The sequence below is a fragment of the Pristiophorus japonicus genome, chromosome 12 (assembly GCF_044704955.1).
Source record: "Pristiophorus japonicus isolate sPriJap1 chromosome 12, sPriJap1.hap1, whole genome shotgun sequence".
In the NCBI taxonomy this organism is placed as follows: Eukaryota; Metazoa; Chordata; class Chondrichthyes; family Pristiophoridae; genus Pristiophorus; species Pristiophorus japonicus.
In genome coordinates, this window is record NC_091988.1 from 120,110,034 (window position 1) to 120,134,766 (window position 24,733).

Genomic DNA, 24,733 nt, shown 5'->3' on the forward strand with positions numbered 1-24,733 from the left:
AATTATCACAATCACTCAGCAAGTGAATGATCCCCATCACTCGGCAAGAGAATGATCCCAATCACTCAGCAAGCGAGTGATCCCAATCACTCGGCAAGGGAGTGATCCCAATCATTCAGCAGGGGCATGATCCCAATCACTCGGCAAGAGAATGATCTCAATCACTCGGCAGGGGAATGATCCTAATCACTCGGCAGGTGAATGATCTCAATCAATCAGCAAGGAAATGATCCCAATCGCTCAGCAAGGGAATGATCCCAATCACTCTGCAAGGGAATGATTTCAATCACTCAGCAAGAGAATGATCCCAATCACTCAGCAAGGGAATGATCACAATTACTCAGCAAGTGAATGATCCCAATCACTCAGCAAGGGAATGATCCCAATCACTCAGCAAGTGAGTGATCCCAATCACTCAGCAAGTGAATGATCGCATTCACTCAGAAAGGGAATGATGCCAATCACTCAGCAAGGGAATGATTCCAATCACTCAGCAAAGGAATGATCACAATCTCTCAGCAAGTGAATGATCCCCATCACTCAGCAAGGGAATGGTTCCAATCACTCAGCAAGGGAATGATCACAATCTCTCAGCAAGGGAATGATCCCCATCACTCAGCAAGGGAATGATTCCAATCACTCAGCAAGGGAATGATTCCAATCACTCAGCAAGGGAGTGATCCCAAACAGAAAGCAGGGGCATGATCCCAAACTCTCGGCAAGGGAATGATCTCAACACTCGGCAGGGGAATGATCCCAATCACTCAGCAAGGGAATGATCTCAATCGCTCAGCAAGAGTATGATCCCAAGCACTCAGCAAGCGAGTGATCCAAATCACTCAGCAAGGGAGTGATTCCAATCACTCAGGAGGGGCATGATACCAATCTCTTGGCAAGGGAATGATCCCAATCACTCGGAAAGGGAATGATCCCAATCACTCAGCAAGGGAATGATCCCAATCACTCGGAAAGGGAATGATCCCAATCACTCAGCAAGAGAATGATCCCAATCACTCAGCAAGTGAATGATCCCAATCACTCAGCAAGGGAATGATCGCAATCACTCGGCAAGTAAATGATCCCAATCACTCAGCAAGTGAATGATCCCAATCACTCAGCAAGGGAATCATCGCAATCACTCAGCAAGGGAATGATGCCAATCACTCAGCAAGGGAATGATTCCAATCACTCAGCAAGGGAATGATCGCAATCACTCGGCAAGTGAATGATCATAATCACTTAGCAAGGGAGTGATCCCAAACACTCAGCAGGGGCATGATCCCAATCTCTCGGCAAGAGAATGATCTCAATCACTCGGCAGGGGAATGATATTAATCACTCGGCAGGTGAATGATCCCAATCACTCAGCAAGGAATTGATCCCAATCACTCAGCAAGTGAATGATCCCAATCACTCAGCAAGGGAATGATCGCAATCACTCGGCAAGTAAATGATCCCAATCACTCAGCAAGTGAATGATCCCAATCACTCAGCAAGGGAATCATCGCAATCACTCAGCAAGGGAATGATTCCAATCACTCAGCAAGGGAATGGACCCAATCACTTAGCAAGGGAGTGATCACAATCACTCATCAAGTGAATGATCCCTATCACTCAGCAAGGGAGTGATCCCAATCACTCATCAAGTGAATGATCCCAATAACTCATCAAGGGAATGATCGCATTAACTCAGAAAGGGAATGATGCCAATCACTCAGCAAGGGAATGGTTCCAATCACTCAGCAAGGGAATGATCTCAATCACTCATCAAGGGAATTATCACAATCACTCAGCAAGTGAATGATCCCCATCACTCAGCAAGGGAATGATCTCAATCACTCATCAAGGGAATTATCACTATCACTCAGCAAGTGAATGATCCCCATCACTCAGCAAGGGAATGATCCCAATCACTCGGCAATTGAATGATCCCAATCACTCGGCAAGAGAATGATCCCAATCACTCAGCAAGCGAGTGATCCCAATCACTCGGCAAGGGAGTGATCCCAATCATTCAGCAGGGGCATGATCCCAATCACTCGGCAAGAGAATGATCTCAATCACTCGGCAGGGGAATGATCCTAATCACTCGGCAGGTGAATGATCTCAATCAATCAGCAAGGAAATGATCCCAATCGCTCTGCAAGGGAATGATCCCAATCACTCTGCAAGGGAATGATTTCAATCACTCAGCAAGAGAATGATCCCAATCACTCAGCAAGGGAATGATCACAATTACTCAGCAAGTGAATGATCCCAATCACTCAGCAAGGGAATGATCATAATCACTCAGCAAATGAGTGATCCCAATCACTCAGCAAGTGAATGATCGCATTCACTCAGAAAGGGAATGATGCCAATCACTCAGCAAGGGAATGATTCCAATCACTCAGCAAGGGAATGATCACAATCTCTCAGCAAGTGAATGATCCCCATCACTCAGCAAGGGAATGGTTCCAATCACTCAGCAAGGGAATGATCTCAATCACTCATCAAGGGAATTATCACAATCACTCAGCAAGTGAATGATCCCCATCACTCGTCAAGAGAATGATCCCAATCACTCAGCAAGCGAGTGATCCCAATCACTCGGCAAGGGACTGATCCCAATCATTCAGCAGGGGCATGATCCCAATCACTCGGCAAGAGAATGATCTCAATCACTCGGCAGGGGAATGATCCTAATCACTCGGCAGGTGAATGATCTCAATCAATCAGCAAGGAAATGATCCCAATCGCTCAGCAAGGGAATGATCCCAATCACTCTGCAAGGGAATGATTTCAATCACTCAGCAAGAGAATGATCCCAATCACTCAGCAAGGGAATGATCACAATTACTCAGCAAGTGAATGATCCCAATCACTCAGCAAGGGAATGATCCCAATCACTCAGCAAGTGAGTGATCCCAATCACTCAGCAAGTGAATGATCGCATTCACTCAGAAAGGGAATGATGCCAATCACTCAGCAAGGGAATGATTCCAATCACTCAGCAAAGGAATGATAACAATCTCTCAGCAAGTGAATGATCCCCATCACTCAGCAAGGGAATGATCTCAATCACTCAGCAAGGGAATGATCACAATCTCTCAGCAAGTGAATGATCCCCATCACTCAGCAAGGGAATGATTCCAATCACTCAGCAAGGGAATGATTCCAATCACTCAGCAAGGGAGTGATCCCAAACAGAAAGCAGGGGCATGATCCCAATCTCTCGGCAAGGGAATGATCTCAACACTCGGCAGGGGAATGATCCCAATCACTCAGCAAGGGAATGATCCCAATCGCTCAGCAAGAGTATGATCCCAATCACTCAGCAAGCGAGTGATCCAAATCACTCAGCAAGGGAGTGATTCCAATTACTCAGGAGGGGCATGATACCAATCTCTTGGCAAGGGAATGATCCCAATCACTCGGAAAGGGAATGATCCCAATCACTCAGCAAGGGAATGATCCCAATCACTTGGAAAGGGAATGATCCCAATCACTCAGCAAGAGAATGATCCCAATCACTCAGCAAGGGAGTGATCGCAATCACTCAGCAAGGGAATGATCACAATTACTCAGCAAGGGAATGAACCCAATCACTCAGCAAGGGAGTGATCCCAATCACTCAGCAAGTGAATGATCGCTTTCACTCAGAAAGGGAATGAAGCCAATCACTCAGCAAGGGAATGATTCCAATCACTCAGCAAGTGAATGATCCCCATCAGTCAACAAGGGAATGATCCCAATCACTCGGCAAGAGAATGATACCAATCACTCAGCAAGGGAGTGATCCCAATCACTCAGCAAGGGAGTGATTCCAATCACTCAGGAGGGGCATGATACCAATCTCTTGGCAAGGGAATGATCCCAATCACTCGGAAAGGGAATGATCCCAATCACTCAGCAAGGGAATGATCCCAATCACTCAGCAAGTGAATGATCCCAATCACTCAGCAAGGGAATGATCATAATCTCTCAGCAAATGAGTGATCCCAATCACTCAGCAAGTGAATGATCGCATTCACTCAGAAAGGGAATGAAGCCAATCACTCAGCAAGGGAATGATTCCAATCACTCAGCAAGGGAATGATCACAATCTCTCAGCAAGTGAATGATCCCCATCACTCAGCAAGGGAATGGTTCCAATCACTCAGCAAGGGAATGATCTCAATCACTCATCAAGGGAATTATCACAATCACTCAGCAAGTGAATGATCCCCATCACTCGGCAAGAGAATGATCCCAATCACTCAGCAAGCGAGTGATCCCAATCACTCGGCAAGGGAGTGATCCCAATCATTCAGCAGGGGCATGATCCCAATCACTCGGCAAGAGAATGATCTCAATCACTCGGCAGGGGAATGATCCTAATCACTCGGCAGGTGAATGATCTCAATCAATCAGCAAGGAAATGATCCCAATCGCTCAGCAAGGGAATGATCCCAATCACTCTGCAAGGGAATGATTTAAATCACTCAGCAAGAGAATGATCCCAATCACTCAGCAAGGGAATGATCACAATTACTCAGCAAGTGAATGATCCCAATCACTCAGCAAGGGAATGATCCCAATCACTCAGCAAGTGAATGATCGCATTCACTCAGAAAGGGAATGATGCCAATCACTCAGCAAGGGAATGATTCCAATCACTCAGCAAAGGAATGATCACAATCTCTCAGCAAGTGAATGATCCCCATCACTCAGCAAGGGAATGATCTCAATCACTCAGCAAGGGAATGATCACAATCTCTCAGCAAGGGAATGATCCCCATCACTCAGCAAGGGAATGATTCCAATCACTCAGCAAGGGAATGATTCCAATCACTCAGCAAGGGAGTGATCCCAAACAGAAAGCAGGGGCATGATCCCAATCTCTCGGCAAGGGAATGATCTCAACACTCGGCAGGGGAATGATCCCAATCACTCAGCAAGGGAATGATCCCAATCGCTCAGCAAGAGTATGATCCCAAGCACTCAGCAAGCGAGTGATCCAAATCACTCAGCAAGGGAGTGATTCCAATCACTCAGGAGGGGCATGATACCAATCTCTTGGCAAGGGAATGATCCCAATCACTCGGAAAGGGAATGATCCCAATCACTCAGCAAGGGAATGATCCCAATCACTCGGAAAGGGAATGATCCCAATCACTCAGCAAGAGAATGATCCCAATCACTCAGCAAGTGAATGATCCCAATCACTCAGCAAGGGAATGATCGCAATCACTCGGCAAGTAAATGATCCCAATCACTCAGCAAGTGAATGATCCCAATCACTCAGCAAGGGAATCATCGCAATCACTCAGCAAGGGAATGATTCCAATCACTCAGCAAGGGAATGGACCCAATCACTTAGCAAGGGAGTGAACACAATCACTCATCAAGTGAATGATCCCTATCACTCAGCAAGGGAGTGATCCCAATCACTCATCAAGTGAATGATCCCAATAACTCATCAAGGGAATGATCGCATTAACTCAGAAAGGGAATGATGCCAATCACTCAGCAAGGGAATGGTTCCAATCACTCAGCAAGGGAATGATCTCAATCACTCATCAAGGGAATTATCACAATCACTCAGCAAGTGAATGATCCCCATCACTCAGCAAGGGAATGATCTCAATCACTCATCAAGGGAATTATCACAATCACTCAGCAAGTGAATGATCCCCATCACTCAGCAAGGGAATGCTCCCAATCACTCGGCAATTGAATGATCCCAATCACTCGGTAAGAGAATGATCCCAATCACTCAGAAAGCGAGTGATCCCAAATCACTCGGCAAGGGAGTGATCCCAATCATTCAGCAGGGGCATGATCCCAATCACTCGGCAAGAGAATGATCTCAATCACTCGGCAAGGGAATGATCCCAATCACTCAGCAAGTGAATGATCGCATTCACTCAGAAAGGGAATGATGCCAATCACTCAGCAAGGGAATGATTCCAATCACTCAGCAAGGGAATGATCGCAATCACTCGGCAAGTGAATGATCATAATCACTCAGCAAGGGAGTGATCCCAAACACTCAGCAGGGGCATGATCCCAATCTCTCGGCAAGAGAATGATCTCAATCACTCGGCAGGGGAATGATATTAATCACTCGGCAGGTGAATGATCCCAATCACTCAGCAAGGAATTGATCCCAATGACTCAGCAAGTGAATGATCCCAATCACTCAGCAAGGGAATGATCGCAATCACTCGGCAAGTAAATGATCCCAATCACTCAGCAAGTGAATGATCCCAATCACTCAGCAAGGGAATCATCGCAATCACTCAGCAAGGGAATGATTCCAATCACTCAGCAAGGGAATGGACCCAATCACTTAGCAAGGGAGTGATCACAATCACTCATCAAGTGAATGATCCCTATCACTCAGCAAGCGAGTGATCCCAATCACTCATCAAGTGAATGATCCCAATAACTCATCAAGGGAATGATCGCATTAACTCAGAAAGGGAATGATGCCAATCACTCAGCAAGGGAATGGTTCCAATCACTCAGCAAGGGAATGATCTCAATCACTCATCAAGGGAATTATCACAATCACTCAGCAAGTGAATGATCCCCATCACTCAGCAAGGGAATGATCTCAATCACTCATCAAGGGAATTATCACTATCACTCAGCAAGTGAATGATCCCCATCACTCAGCAAGGGAATGATCCCAATCACTCGGCAATTGAATGATCCCAATCACTCGGCAAGAGAATGATCCCAATCACTCAGCAAGCGAGTGATCCCAATCACTCGGCAAGGGAGTGATCCCAATCATTCAGCAGGGGCATGATCCCAATCACTCGGCAAGAGAATGATCTCAATCACTCGGCAGGGGAATGATCCTAATCACTCGGCAGGTGAATGATCTCAATCAATCAGCAAGGAAATGATCCCAATCGCTCTGCAAGGGAATGATCCCAATCACTCTGCAAGGGAATGATTTCAATCACTCAGCAAGAGAATGATCCCAATCACTCAGCAAGGGAATGATCACAATTACTCAGCAAGTGAATGATCCCAATCACTCAGCAAGGGAATGATCATAATCACTCAGCAAATGAGTGATCCCAATCACTCAGCAAGTGAATGATCGCATTCACTCAGAAAGGGAATGATGCCAATCACTCAGCAAGGGAATGATTCCAATCACTCAGCAAGGGAATGATCACAATCTCTCAGCAAGTGAATGATCCCCATCACTCAGCAAGGGAATGGTTCCAATCACTCAGCAAGGGAATGATCTCAATCACTCATCAAGGGAATTATCACAATCACTCAGCAAGTGAATGATCCCCATCACTCGTCAAGAGAATGATCCCAATCACTCAGCAAGCGAGTGATCCCAATCACTCGGCAAGGGACTGATCCCAATCATTCAGCAGGGGCATGATCCCAATCACTCGGCAAGAGAATGATCTCAATCACTCGGCAGGGGAATGATCCTAATCACTCGGCAGGTGAATGATCTCAATCAATCAGCAAGGAAATGATCCCAATCGCTCAGCAAGGGAATGATCCCAATCACTCTGCAAGGGAATGATTTCAATCACTCAGCAAGAGAATGATCCCAATCACTCAGCAAGGGAATGATCACAATTACTCAGCAAGTGAATGATCCCAATCACTCAGCAAGGGAATGATCCCAATCACTCAGCAAGTGAGTGATCCCAATCACTCAGCAAGTGAATGATCGCATTCACTCAGAAAGGGAATGATGCCAATCACTCAGCAAGGGAATGATTCCAATCACTCAGCAAAGGAATGATAACAATCTCTCAGCAAGTGAATGATCCCCATCACTCAGCAAGGGAATGATCTCAATCACTCAGCAAGGGAATGATCACAATCTCTCAGCAAGTGAATGATCCCCATCACTCAGCAAGGGAATGATTCCAATCACTCAGCAAGGGAATGATTCCAATCACTCAGCAAGGGAGTGATCCCAAACAGAAAGCAGGGGCATGATCCCAATCTCTCGGCAAGGGAATGATCTCAACACTCGGCAGGGGAATGATCCCAATCACTCAGCAAGGGAATGATCCCAATCGCTCAGCAAGAGTATGATCCCAATCACTCAGCAAGCGAGTGATCCAAATCACTCAGCAAGGGAGTGATTCCAATTACTCAGGAGGGGCATGATACCAATCTCTTGGCAAGGGAATGATCCCAATCACTCGGAAAGGGAATGATCCCAATCACTCAACAAGGGAATGATCCCAATCACTTGGAAAGGGAATGATCCCAATCACTCAGCAAGAGAATGATCCCAATCACTCAGCAAGGGAGTGATCGCAATCACTCAGCAAGGGAATGATCACAATTACTCAGCAAGGGAATGAACCCAATCACTCAGCAAGGGAGTGATCCCAATCACTCAGCAAGTGAATGATCGCTTTCACTCAGAAAGGGAATGAAGCCAATCACTCAGCAAGGGAATGATTCCAATCACTCAGCAAGTGAATGATCCCCATCAGTCAACAAGGGAATGATCCCACTCACTCGGCAAGAGAATGATACCAATCACTCAGCAAGGGAGTGATCCCAATCACTCAGCAAGGGAGTGATTCCAATCACTCAGGAGGGGCATGATACCAATCTCTTGGCAAGGGAATGATCCCAATCACTCGGAAAGGGAATGATCCCAATCACTCAGCAAGGGAATGATCCCAATCACTCAGCAAGTGAATGATCCCAATCACTCAGCAAGGGAATGATCATAATCACTCAGCAAATGAGTGATCCCAATCACTCAGCAAGTGAATGATCGCATTCACTCAGAAAGGGAATGAAGCCAATCACTCAGCAAGGGAATGATTCCAATCACTCAGCAAGGGAATGATCACAATCTCTCAGCAAGTGAATGATCCCCATCACTCAGCAAGGGAATGGTTCCAATCACTCAGCAAGGGAATGATCTCAATCACTCATCAAGGGAATTATCACAATCACTCAGCAAGTGAATGATCCCCATCACTCGGCAAGAGAATGATCCCAATCACTCAGCAAGCGAGTGATCCCAATCACTCGACAAGGGAGTGATCCCAATCATTCAGCAGGGGCATGATCCCAATCACTCGGCAAGAGAATGATCTCAATCACTCGGCAGGGGAATGATCCTAATCGCTCGGCAGGTGAATGATCTCAATCAATCAGCATGGAAATGATCCCAATCGCTCAGCAAGGGAATGATCCCAATCACTCTGCAAGGGAATGATTTCAATCACTCAGCAAGAGAATGATCCCAATCACTCAGCAAGGGAATGATCACAATTACTCAGCAAGTGAATGATCCCAATCACTCAGCAAGGGAATGATCCCAATCACTCAGCAAGTGAGTGATCCCAATCACTCAGCAAGTGAATGATCGCATTCACTCAGAAAGGGAATGATGCCAATCACTCAGCAAGGGAATGATTCCAATCACTCAGCAAAGGAATGATCACAATCTCTCAGCAAGTGAATGATCCCCATCACTCAGCAAGGGAATGATCTCAATCACTCAGCAAGGGAATGATCACAATCTCTCAGCAAGGGAATGATCCCCATCACTCAGCAAGGGAATGATTCCAATCACTCAGCAAGGGAATGATTCCAATCACTCAGCAAGGGAGTGATCCCAAACAGAAAGCAGGGGCATGATCCCAATCTCTCGGCAAGGGAATGATCTCAACACTCGGCAGGGGAATGATCCCAATCACTCAGCAAGGGAATGATCCCAATCGCTCAGCAAGAGTATGATCCCAAGCACTCAGCAAGCGAGTGATCCAAATCACTCAGCAAGGGAGTGATTCCAATCACTCAGGAGGGGCATGATACCAATCTCTTGGCAAGGGAATGATCCCAATCACTCGGAAAGGGAATGATCCCAATCACTCAGCAAGGGAATGATCCCAATCACTCGGAAAGGGAATGATCCCAATCACTCAGCAAGAGAATGATCCCAATCACTCAGCAAGTGAATGATCCCAATCACTCAGCAAGGGAATGATCGCAATCACTCGGCAAGTAAATGATCCCAATCACTCAGCAAGTGAATGATCCCAATCACTCAGCAAGGGAATCATCGCAATCACTCAGCAAGGGAATGATTCCAATCACTCAGCAAGGGAATGGACCCAATCACTTAGCAAGGGAGTGAACACAATCACTCATCAAGTGAATGATCCCTATCACTCAACAAGGGAGTGATCCCAATCACTCATCAAGTGAATGATCCCAATAACTCATCAAGGGAATGATCGCATTAACTCAGAAAGGGAATGATGCCAATCACTCAGCAAGGGAATGGTTCCAATCACTCAGCAAGTGAATGATCCCCATCACTCAGCAAGGGAATGATCTCAATCACTCATCAAGGGAATTATCACAATCACTCAGCAAGTGAATGATCCCCATCATTCAGCAAGGGAATGCTCCCAATCACTCGGCAATTGAATGATCCCAATCACTCGGGAAGAGAATGATCCCAATCACTCAGAAAGCGAGTGATCCCAAATCACTCGGCAAGGGAGTGATCCCAATCATTCAGCAGGGGCATGATCCCAATCACTCGGCAAGAGAATGATCTCAATCACTCGGCAAGGGAATGATCCCAATCACTCAGCAAGTGAATGATCGCATTCACTCAGAAAGGGAATGATGCCAATCACTCAGCAAGGGAATGATTCCAATCACTCAGCAAGGGAATGATCGCAATCACTCGGCAAGTGAATGATCATAATCACTCAGCAAGGGAGTGATCCCAAACACTCAGCAGGGGCATGATCCCAATCTCTCGGCAAGAGAATGATCTCAATCACTCGGCAGGGGAATGATATTAATCACTCGGCAGGTGAATGATCCCAATCACTCAGCAAGGAATTGATCCCAATCACTCAGCAAGTGAATGATCCCAATCACTCAGCAAGGGAATGATCGCAATCACTCGGCAAGTAAATGATCCCAATCACTCAGCAAGTGAATGATCCCAATCACTCAGCAAGGGAATCATCGCAATCACTCAGCAAGGGAATGATTCCAATCACTCAGCAAGGGAATGGACCCAATCACTTAGCAAGGGAGTGATCACAATCACTCATCAAGTGAATGATCCCTATCACTCAGCAAGCGAGTGATCCCAATCACTCATCAAGTGAATGATCCCAATAACTCATCAAGGGAATGATCGCATTAACTCAGAAAGGGAATGATGCCAATCACTCAGCAAGGGAATGGTTCCAATCACTCAGCAAGGGAATGATCTCAATCACTCATCAAGGGAATTATCACAATCACTCAGCAAGTGAATGATCCCCATCACTCAGCAAGGGAATGATCTCAATCACTCATCAAGGGAATTATCACTATCACTCAGCAAGTGAATGATCCCCATCACTCAGCAAGGGAATGATCCCAATCACTCGGCAATTGAATGATCCCAATCACTCGGCAAGAGAATGATCCCAATCACTCAGCAAGCGAGTGATCCCAATCACTCGGCAAGGGAGTGATCCCAATCATTCAGCAGGGGCATGATCCCAATCACTCGGCAAGAGAATGATCTCAATCACTCGGCAGGGGAATGATCCTAATCACTCGGCATGTGAATGATCTCAATCAATCAGCAAGGAAATGATCCCAATCGCTCTGCAAGGGAATGATCCCAATCACTCTGCAAGGGAATGATTTCAATCACTCAGCAAGAGAATGATCCCAATCACTCAGCAAGGGAATGATCACAATTACTCAGCAAGTGAATGATCCCAATCACTCAGCAAGGGAATGATCATAATCACTCAGCAAATGAGTGATCCCAATCACTCAGCAAGTGAATGATCGCATTCACTCAGAAAGGGAATGATGCCAATCACTCAGCAAGGGAATGATTCCAATCACTCAGCAAGGGAATGATCACAATCTCTCAGCAAGTGAATGATCCCCATCACTCAGCAAGGGAATGGTTCCAATCACTCAGCAAGGGAATGATCTCAATCACTCATCAAGGGAATTATCACAATCACTCAGCAAGTGAATGATCCCCATCACTCGTCAAGAGAATGATCCCAATCACTCAGCAAGCGAGTGATCCCAATCACTCGGCAAGGGACTGATCCCAATCATTCAGCAGGGGCATGATCCCAATCACTCGGCAAGAGAATGATCTCAATCACTCGGCAGGGGAATGATCCTAATCACTCGGCAGGTGAATGATCTCAATCAATCAGCAAGGAAATGATCCCAATCGCTCAGCAAGGGAATGATCCCAATCACTCTGCAAGGGAATGATTTCAATCACTCAGCAAGAGAATGATCCCAATCACTCAGCAAGGGAATGATCACAATTACTCAGCAAGTGAATGATCCCAATCACTCAGCAAGGGAATGATCCCAATCACTCAGCAAGTGAGTGATCCCAATCACTCAGCAAGTGAATGATCGCATTCACTCAGAAAGGGAATGATGCCAATCACTCAGCAAGGGAATGATTCCAATCACTCAGCAAAGGAATGATAACAATCTCTCAGCAAGTGAATGATCCCCATCACTCAGCAAGGGAATGATCTCAATCACTCAGCAAGGGAATGATCACAATCTCTCAGCAAGTGAATGATCCCCATCACTCAGCAAGGGAATGATTCCAATCACTCAGCAAGGGAATGATTCCAATCACTCAGCAAGGGAGTGATCCCAAACAGAAAGCAGGGGCATGATCCCAATCTCTCGGCAAGGGAATGATCTCAACACTCGGCAGGGGAATGATCCCAATCACTCAGCAAGGGAATGATCCCAATCGCTCAGCAAGAGTATGATCCCAATCACTCAGCAAGCGAGTGATCCAAATCACTCAGCAAGGGAGTGATTCCAATTACTCAGGAGGGGCATGATACCAATCTCTTGGCAAGGGAATGATCCCAATCACTCGGAAAGGGAATGATCCCAATCACTCAGCAAGGGAATGATCCCAATCACTTGGAAAGGGAATGATCCCAATCACTCAGCAAGAGAATGATCCCAATCACTCAGCAAGGGAGTGATTGCAATCACTCAGCAAGGGAATGATCACAATTACTCAGCAAGGGAATGATCCCAATCACTCAGCAAGGGAGTGATCCCAATCACTCAGCAAGTGAATGATCGCTTTCACTCAGAAAGGGAATGAAGCCAATCACTCAGCAAGGGAATGATTCCAATCACTCAGCAAGTGAATGATCCCCATCAGTCAGCAAGGGAATGATCCCAATCGCTCGGCAAGAGAATGATACCAATCACTCAGCAAGGGAGTGATTCCAATCACTCAGGAGGGGCATGATACCAATCTCTTGGCAAGGGAATGATCCCAATCACTCGGAAAGGGAATGATCCCAATCACTCAGCAAGGGAATGATCCCAATCACTCGGAAAGGGAATGATCCCAATCACTCAGCAAGAGAATGATCCCAATCACTCAGCAAGGGAGTGATCCCAATCACTCAGCAAGTGAATGATCGCATTCACTCAGAAAGGGAATGAAGCCAATCACTCAGCAAGGGAATGATTCCAATCACTCAGCAAGTGAATGATCCCCCTCAGTCAGCAAGGGAATGATCCCAATCACTCGGCAAGAGAATGATACCAATCACTCAGCAAGCGAGTGATCGCAGTCACTCAGCAAGGGAGCGATTCCAATCACTCAGGAGGGGCATGATTCCAATCTCTTGGCAAGGGAATGATCTCAATCAGTCGGCAGGGGAATGATCCTATTCACTCGGCAGGTGAATGATCCCAATCACTTAGCAAGCGAATGATCCCAATCGCTCAGCAAGGGAATGATCCCAATCACTCAGCAAGGGAATGATCACAATCACTCAGCAAGTGAATGATCACAATCACTCAGCAAGGGAATGATCTCAATCACTCATCAAGGGAATTATCACAATCACTCAGCAAGTGAATGATCCCCATCACTCAGCAAGGGAATGATCCCAATCACTCGGCAATTGAATGATCACAATGACTCGGCAAGTGAATGATCCCAATCACTCAGCAAGCGAGTGATCCCAATCACTCGGCAAGGGAGTGATCCCAATCATTCAGCAGGGGCATGATCCCAATCACTCGGCAAGGGAATGATCTCACTCACTCGGCAGGGGAATGATCCTAATCACTCGGCAGGTGAATGATCTCAATCAATCAGCAAGGAAATGATCCCAATCGCTCAGCAAGGGAATGATCCCAATCACTCTGCAAGGGAATGATTTCAATCACTCAGCAAGAGAATGATCCCAATCACTCAGCAAGGGAATGATCACAATTACTCAGCAAGTGAATGATCCCAATCACTCAGCAAGGGAATGATCCCAATCACTCAGCAAGTGAGTGATCCCAATCAGTCAGCAAGTGAATGATCACATTCACTCAGAAAGGGAATGATGCCAATCACTCAGCAAGGGAATGATTCCAATCACTCAGCAAGGGAATGATCACAATCTCTCAGCAAGTGAATGATCCCCATCACTCAGCAAGGGAATGATCTCAATCACTCAGCAAGGGAATGATCACAATCTCTCAGCAAGTGAATGATCCCCATCATTCAGCAAGGGAATGATTCCAATCACTCAGCAAGGGAATGATTCCAATCACTCAGCAAGGGAGTGATCCCAAACACAAAGCAGGGGCATGATCCCAATCTCTCGGCAAGGGAATGATCTCAACACTCGGCAGGGGAATGATCCTAATCACTCGGCAGGTGAATGATCCCAATCACTCAGCAAGGGAATGATCCCAATCGCTCAGCAAGGGAATGATCCCAATCGCTCAGCAAGCGAATGATTCCAATCACTCAGCAAGGGAATGATCCCAATCACTCAGCAAGGGAATGATCACAATCACTCAGCAAGTGAATGCTCCGAAACACTGAGCAAGGGAATGATCGCAATCACTCGACAAGTAAATGATTCCAATCACTCAGCAAGTGAATGATCCCAATCACTCAGCAAGGGAATCATTGCAATCACTCAGCAAGGGAATGACTCCAATCACTCAGCAAGAGAATGATCCCAATCACTCAGCAAGGGAATGATCACAATCACTCAGGAAGGGAATGATCGCAATCACTCGGCAAGAGAATGATCCCCATCACTCAGCAAGTGAATGAACCCAATCATTCAGCAAGCGAGTGACCCTAATCACTCAGCAAGGGAGTGATCCCAATCACTCAGCAGGGGAATGATCTCAATCACTCGGCAGGGGAATGATCCTAATCACTGGGCAGGTGAATGATCCCAATCACTCAGCAAGCGAATGATCACAATCACTCAGCAAGTGAATCATCGCAATCACTCAGCAAGGAAATGATTCCATTCACTCAGCAAATGAATAATCACAATCACTCAGCAAGGGAATCATCGCAATCACTCAGCAAGGAAATGATTCCATTCACTCAGCAAATGAATAATCACAATCACTCAGCAAGGTAATGATCCCAATCACTCAGCAAGGGAATGATCACAATCACTCAGCAAGTGAATGCTCCGAAACACTGAGCAAGGGAATGATCGCAATCACTCGGCAAGAAAATGATCCCCATTACTCAGCAAGTGAATGATCCCAATCACTCAGCAAGCGAGTGATCCCAATCACTGAGCAAGTGAATGATCCCAATCACTCAGCAATGGAGTGATCGCAATCACTCAGCAGGTGACTGATTCTAATCACTCAGCAAGTGAATGACCTCAATCACTCAGCAAGGGTGTGATCCCAATCACTCAGCAAGGGAATGATCCCAATCACTCAGCAAGGGAGTGATCGCAATCACGCAACAGGGGCATGATCCCAATCACTCGGCAAGGTAATAATCTCAATCACTCAGCAGGGGAATGATCCTTATCGCTCGGCAGGTGAATGATCCCAATCACTCAGCAAGGGATTGATCCCAATCGCTCAGCAAGGGAATGATCCCAATTACTCGGAAATGGAATGATCCCAATCACTCAGCAAGGGAATGATCCCAATCACATAGCAAGGGAGTGATCGCAATCACTCAGCATTAAATGACACCAATCACTCAGCACGGTAATGATCCCAATCACTCAGCAAGGTAATGATCCCAATTTCTCAGCAAGGGAATGTTCCCAATCACTCAGCAAGGGAATGACCCCAATCACTCAGCAAGGGAATGATCCCAATCACTCAGCAAGGGTGTGTCGCAATCACTCAGCAACGGAATGATCCCAATCACTCAGCAAGGGAATGATCGCAATCACTCAGCAAGGAAATGATTCCAATCTCTCAGCATGGGAATGATCCCAATCACTCAGCAAGTGAATGATCGCATTCACTCAGAAAGGGAATGATGCCAATCACTCAGCAAGGGAATGATTCCAATCACTCAGCAAGGGAATGATCACAATCTCTCAGCAAGTGAATGATCCCCATCACTCAGCAAGGGAATGGTTCCAATCACTCAGCAAGGGAATGATCTCAATCACTCATCAAGGGAATTATCACAATCACTCAGCAAGTGAATGATCCCCATCACTCGGCAAGAGAATGATCCCAATCACTCAGCAAGCGAGTGATCCCAATCACTCGGCAAGGGAGTGATCCCAATCATTCAGCAGGGGCATGATCCCAATCACTCGGCAAGAGAATGATCTCAATCACTCGGCAGGGGAATGATCCTAATCACTCGGCAGGTGAATGATCTCAATCAATCAGCAAGGAAATGATCCCAATCGCTCTGCAAGGGAATGATCCCAATCACTCTGCAAGGGAATGATTTCAATCACTCAGCAAGAGAATGATCCCAATCACTCAGCAAGGGAATGATCACAATTACTCAGCAAGTGAATGATCCCAATCACTCAGCAAGGGAATGATCATAATCACTCAGCAAATGAGTGATCCCAATCACTCAGCAAGTGAATGATCGCATTCACTCAGAAAGGGAATGATGCCAATCACTCAGCAAGGGAATGATTCCAATCACTCAGCAAGGGAATGATCACAATCTCTCAGCAAGTGAATGATCCCCATCACTCAGCAAGGGAATGGTTCCAATCACTCAGCAAGGGAATGATCTCAATCACTCATCAAGGGAATTATCACAATCACTCAGCAAGTGAATGATCCCCATCACTCGTCAAGAGAATGATCCCAATCACTCAGCAAGCGAGTGATCCCAATCACTCGGCAAGGGACTGATCCCAATCATTCAGCAGGGGCATGATCCCAATCACTCGGCAAGAGAATGATCTCAATCACTCGGCAGGGGAATGATCCTAATCACTCGGCAGGTGAATGATCTCAATCAATCAGCAAGGAAATGATCCCAATCGCTCAGCAAGGGAATGATCCCAATCACTCTGCAAGGGAATGATTTCAATCACTCAGCAAGGGAATGATTCCAATCACTCAGCAAAGGAATGATAACAATCTCTCAGCAAGTGAATGATCCCCATCACTCAGCAAGGGAATGATCTCAATCACTCAGCAAGGGAATGATCACAATCTCTCAGCAAGTGAATGATCCCCATCACTCAGCAAGGGAATGATTCCAATCACTCAGCAAGGGAATGATTCCAATCACTCAGCAAGGGAGTGATCCCAAACAGAAAGCAGGGGCATGATCCCAATCTCTCGGCAAGGGAATGATCTCAACACTCGGCAGGGGAATGATCCCAATCACTCAGCAAGGGAATGATCCCAATCGCTCAGCAAGAGTATGATCCCAATCACTCAGCAAGCGAGTGATCCAAATCACTCAGCAAGGGAGTGATTCCAATTACTCAGGAGGGGCATGATACCAATCTCTTGGCAAGGGAATGATCCCAATCACTCGGAAAGGGAATGATCCCAATCACTCAGCAAGGGAATGATCCCAATCACTTGGAAAGGGAATGATCCCAATCACTCAGCAAGAGAATGATCCCAATCACTCAGCAAGGGAGTGATCGCAATCACTCAGCAAGGGAATGATCACAATTACTCAGCAAGGGAATGATCCCAATCACTCAGCAAGGGTGTGATCCCAATCACTCAGCAAGTGAATGATCGCTTTCACTCAGAAAGGGAATGAAGCCAATCACTCAGCAAGGGAATGATTCCAATCACTCAGCAAGTGAATGATCCCCATCAGTCAGCAAGGGAATGATCCCAATCACTCGGCAAGAGAATGATACCAATCACTCAGCAAGGGAGTGATCCCAATCACTCAGCAAGGGAGTGATTCCAATCACTCAGGAGGGGCATGATACCAATCTCTTGGCAAGGGAATGATCCCAATCACTCGGAAAGGGAATGATCCCAATCACTCAGCAAGGGAATGATCCCAATCACTCGGAAAGGGAATGATCCCAATCACTCAGCAAGAGAATGATCCCAATCACTCAGCAAGGGAGTGATCCCAATCACTCAGCAAGTGAATGATCGCATTCACTCAGAAAGGGAATGAAGCCAATCACTCAGCAAGGGAATGATTCCAATCACTCAGCAAGTGAATGATCCCCCTCAGTCAGCAAGGGAATGATCCCAATCACTCGGCAAGAGAATGATACCAATCACTCAGCAAGCGAGTGATCGCAATCACTCAGCAAGGGAGGGATTCCAATCACTCAGGAGGGGCATGATTCCAATCTCTTGGCAAGGGAATGATCTCAATCAGTCGGCAGGGGAATGATCCTATTCACTCGGCAGGTGAATGATCCCAATCACTTAGCAAGCGAATGATCCCAATCGCTCAGCAAGGGAATGATCCCAATCACTCAGCAAGGGAATGATCACAATCACTCAGCACGTGAATGATCACAATCACTCAGCAAGTGAATGATCACAATCACTCAGCAAGGGAATGATCTCAATCACTCATCAAGGGAATTATCACAATCACTCAGCAAGTGAATGATCCCCATCACTCAGCAAGGGAATGATCCCAATCACTCGGCAGGTGAATGATCTCAATCAATCAGCAAGGAAATGATCCCAATCGCTCAGCAAGGGAATGATCCCAATCACTCTGCAAGGGAATGATTTCAATCACTCAGCAAGGGAATGATTCCAATCACTCAGCAAAGGAATGATAACAATCTCTCAGCAAGTGAATGATCCCCATCACTCAGCAAGGGAATGATCTCAATCACTCAGCAAGGGAATGATCACAATCTCTCAGCAAGTGAATGATCCCCATCACTCAGCAAGGGAATGATTCCAATCACTCAGCAAGGGAATGATTCCAATCACTCAGCAAGGGAGTGATCCCAAACAGAAAGCAGGGGCATGATCCCAATCTCTCGGCAAGGGAATGATCTCAACACTCGGCAGGGGAATGATCCCAATCACTCAGCAAGGGAATGATCCCAATCGCTCAGCAAGAGTATGATCCCAATCACTCAGCAAGCGAGTGATCCAAATCACTCAGCAAGGGAGTGATTCCAATTACTCAGGAGGGGCATGATACCAATCTCTTGGCAAGGGAATGATCCCAATCACTCGGAAAGGGAATGATCCCAATCACTCAGCAAGGGAATGATCCCAATCACTTGGAAAGGGAATGATCCCAATCACTCAGCAAGAGAATGATCCCAATCACTCAGCAAGGGAGTGATCGCAATCACTCAGCAAGGGAATGATCACAATTACTCAGCAAGGGAATGACCCCAATCACTCAGCAAGGGTGTGATCCCAATCACTCAGCAAGTGAATGATCGCTTTCACTCAGAAAGGGAATGAAGCCAATCACTCAGCAAGGGAATGATTCCAATCACTCAGCAAGTGAATGATCCCCATCAGTCAGCAAGGGAATGATCCCAATCACTCGGCAAGAGAATGATACCAATCACTCAGCAAGGGAGTGATCCCAATCACTCAGCAAGGGAGTGATTCCAATCACTCAGGAGGGGCATGATACCAATCTCTTGGCAAGGGAATGATCCCAATCACTCGGAAAGGGAATGATCCCAATCACTCAGCAAGGGAATGATCCCAATCACTCGGAAAGGGAATGATCCCAATCACTCAGCAAGAGAATGATCCCAATCACTCAGCAAGGGAGTGATCCCAATCACTCAGCAAGTGAATGATCGCATTCACTCAGAAAGGGAATGAAGCCAATCACTCAGCAAGGGAATGATTCCAATCACTCAGCAAGTGAATGATCCCCCTCAGTCAGCAAGGGAATGATCCCAATCACTCGGCAAGAGAATGATACCAATCACTCAGCAAGCGAGTGATCGCAATCACTCAGCAAGGGAGGGATTCCAATCACTCAGGAGGGGCATGATTCCAATCTCTTGGCAAGGGAATGATCTCAATCAGTCGGCAGGGGAATGATCCTATTCACTCGGCAGGTGAATGATCCCAATCACTTAGCAAGCGAATGATCCCAATCGCTCAGCAAGGGAATGATCCCAATCACTCAGCAAGGGAATGATCACAATCACTCAGCACGTGAATGATCACAATCACTCAGCAAGTGAATGATCACAATCACTCAGCAAGGGAATGATCTCAATCACTCATCAAGGGAATTATCACAATCACTCAGCAAGTGAATGATCCCCATCACTCAGCAAGGGAATGATCCCAATCACTCGGCAATTGAATGATCACAATGACTCGGCAAGAGAATGATCCCAATCACTCAGCAAGCGAGTGATCCCAATCACTCGGCAAGGGAGTGATCCCAATCATTCAGCAGGGGCATGATCCCAATCACTCGGCAAGGGAATGATCTCACTCACTCGGCAGGGGAATGATCCTAATCACTCGGCAGGTGAATGATCTCAATCAATCAGCAAGGAAATGATCCCAATCGCTCAGCAAGGGAATGATCCCAATCACTCTGCAAGGGAATGATTTCAATCACTCAGCAAGAGAATGATCCCAATCACTCAGCAAGGGAATGATCACAATTACTCAGCAAGTGAATGATCCCAATCACTCAGCAAGGGAATGATCCCAATCACTCAGCAAGGGTGTGATCCCAATCACTCAGCAAGGGAATGATTCCAATCACTCAGCAAGGGAATGATCGCAATCACTCGGCATGAGAATGATGCCCATCACTCAGAAAGTGAATCATCCCAATCACTCAGCAAGCGAGTGAACCCAATCACTCAGCAAGGAAATGATCCCAATCACTCAGCAAGGGAGTGATCACAATCACTCAGCAATGGAGTGATCCCAATCACTCAGCACGGGAATGATCTCAATCTCTCGGAAAGAGAATGATCTCAATCACTCGGCAGGGGAATGATATTAATCACTCGGCAGGTGAATGATCCCAATCACTCAGCAAGGGAATGATCCCAATCGCTCAGCAAGGGAATGATCCGAATCACTCAGCAAGGGAATGATTCCAATCACTCAGCAAGAGAATGATCCCAATAACCCATCAAGGGAATGATCGCATTAACTCAGAAAGGGAACGATGCCAATCACTCAGCAAGGGAATGGTTCCAATCACTCAGCAAGGGAATGATCGCAATCACTCGGCATGAGAATGATGCCCATCACTCAGAAAGTGAATCATCCCAATCGCTCAGCAATTGAATGATCCCAATCTCTCGGCAAGAGAATAATCCCAATCACTCAGCAAGCGAGTGATCCCATTCACTCAGAAAGGGAATGATGCTAATCACTCAGCAAGGGAATGTTTCCAATTACTCAGCAAGGGAATGATCTCAATCACTCAGCAAGTGAATGATCACAATCTCTCAGCAAGTGAATGATTCCCATCACTCAGCAAGGGAATGATCTCAATCACTCAGCAAGTGAATGATCCCCATCACTCAGCAATTGAATGATCCCAATCTCTCGGCAAGAGAATAATCCCAATCACTCAGCAAGCGAGTGATCCCATTCACTCAGAAAGGGAATGATGCCAATCACTCAGCAAGGGAATGATTCCCATCACTCAGCAAGGGAATGATCTCAATCACTCAGCAAGGGAATGATCACAATCTCTCAGCAAGTGAATGATCCCCATCACTCAGCAAGGGAATGATCGCAATCACTCGGCAAGTGAATGATCATAATCACTCAGCAAGGGAGTGCTCCCAAACACTCAGAAGGGGCATGATCCCAATCTCTCGGCAAGGGAATGATCTCAACACTCGGCAGGGGAATGATCCTAATCACTCAGCAAGGGAATGATCCCAATCACTCAGCAAGGGAATGATGACAATCACTCAGCAAGTGAATGCTCCCAATCACTCAGCAAGGGAATGATGGCAATCACTCAGCAAGTGAATGATCCCAATGACTCAGCAAGCGAGTGATCCCAATCACTCAGGAAGGGAATGATCCCAATCACTCAGCAAGGGAGTGATTGCATTCACTCAGCAGGGGAATGATTCTAATCACTCAGCAAGTGAATGACCTCAACCACTCAGCAAGGGTGTGATCCCAATCACTCAGCAAGGGAATGATTCCAATCACTCAGCAAGGGAATGATCGCAATCACTCGGCAACAGAATGATCCCCATTACTCAGCAAGTGAATGATCCCAATTACTCAGCAAGCGAGTGATCCCAATCACTCAGCAGGGGAATGATCTCAATCACTCGGCAGGGGAATGTCCTAATCACTCGGCAGGTGAATGATCTCAATCAATCAGCAAGAGAATGATCCCAATCGCACAGCAAGGGAATGATCCCAATCGCTCAGCAAGGGAATGATCCCAATCACTCTGCAAGGGAATGATCCCAATCACTCAGCAAGTGAATGATCGCATTCACTCAGAAAGGGAATTATGCCAATCACTCAGCAAGGGAATGATTCCAATCACTCAGCAAGGGAATGATCGCAATCACTCGGCAAGTGAATGATCATAATCACTCAGCAAGGGAGTGATCCCAAACACTCAGCAGGGGCATGATCCCAATCTCTCGGCAAGAGAATGATCTCAATCACTCAGCAGGGGAATGATATTAATCACTCGGCAGGTGAATGATCCCAATCACTCAGCAAGGAATTGATCCCAATCACTCAGCAAGTGAATGATCCCAATCACTCAGCAAGAGAATGATCGCAATCACTCGGCAAGTAAATGATCCCAATCACTCAGCAAGTGAATGATCCCAATCACTCAGCAAGGAAATCATCGCAGTCACTCAGCAAGGGAATGATTCCAATCACTCAGCAAGGGAATGGACCCAATCACTTAGCAAGGGAGTAATCACAATCACTCATCAAGTGAATGATCCCTATCACTCAGCAAGGGAGTGATCCCAATCACTCATCAAGTGAATGATCCCAATAACTCATCAAGGGAATGATCGCATTAACTCAGAAAGGGAATGATGCCAATCACTCAGCAAGGGAATGGTTCCAATCACTCAGCAAGGGAATGATCTCAATCACTCATCAAGGGAATTATCACAATCACTCAGCAAGTGAATGATCCCCATCACTCAGCAAGGGAATGATCTCAATCACTCATCAAGGGAATTATCACAATCACTCAGCAAGTGAATGATCCCCATCACTCAGCAAGGGAATGCTCCCAATCACTCGGCAATTGAATGATCCCAATCACTCGGTCAGAGAATGATCCCAATCACTCAGAAAGCGAGTGATCCCAAATCACTCGGCAAGGGAGTGATCCCAATCATTCAGCAGGGGCATGATCCCAATCACTCGGCAAGAGAATGATCTCAATCACTCGGCAAGGGAATGATCCCAATCACTCAGCAAGTGAATGATCGCATTCACTCAGAAAGGGAATGATGCCAATCACTCAGCAAGAGAATGATCCCAATCACTCAGCAAGGGAATGATCACAATTACTCAGCAAGTGAATGATACCAATCACTCAGCAAGGGAATGATCATAATCACTCAGCAAATGAGTGATCCCAATCACTCAGCAAGTGAATGATCGCATTCACTCAGAAAGGGAATGATGCCAATCACTCAGCAAGGGAATGATTCCAATCACTCAGCAAGGGAATGATCGCAATCACTCGGCAAGTGAATGATCATAATCACTCAGCAAGGGAATGATCCCAAACACTCAGCAGGGGCATGATCCCAATCTCTCGGCAAGAGAATGATCTCAATCACTCAGCAGGGGAATGATATTAATCACTCGGCAGGTGAATGATCCCAATCACTCAGCAAGGAATTGATCCCAATCACTCAGCAAGTGAATGATCCCAATCACTCAGCAAGAGAATGACCGCAATCACTCGGCAAGTAAATGATCCCAATCACTCAGCAAGTGAATGATCCCAATCACTCAGCAAGGAAATCATCGCAATCACTCAGCAAGGGAATGATTCCAATCACTCAGCAAGGGAATGGACCCAAGCACTTAGCAAGGGAGTAATCACAATCACTCATCAAGTGAATGATCCCTATCACTCAGCAAGGGAGTGATCCCAATCACTCAGCAAGTGAATGATCCCCATCACTCAGCAAGGGAATGCTCCCAATCACTCGGCAATTGACTGATCCCAATCACTCGGTCAGAGAATGATCCCAATCACTCAGAAAGCGAGTGATCCCAAATCACTCGGCAAGGGAGTGATCCCAATCATTCAGCAGGGGCATGATCCCAATCACTCGGCAAGAGAATGATCTCAATCACTCGGCAAGGGAATGATCCCAATCACTCAGCAAGTGAATGATCGCATTCACTCAGAAAGGGAATGATGCCAATCACTCAGCAAGAGAATGATCCCAATCACTCAGCAAGGGAATGATCACAATTACTCAGCAAGTGAATGATACCAATCACTCAGCAAGGGAATGATCATAATCACTCAGCAAATGAGTGATCCCAATCACTC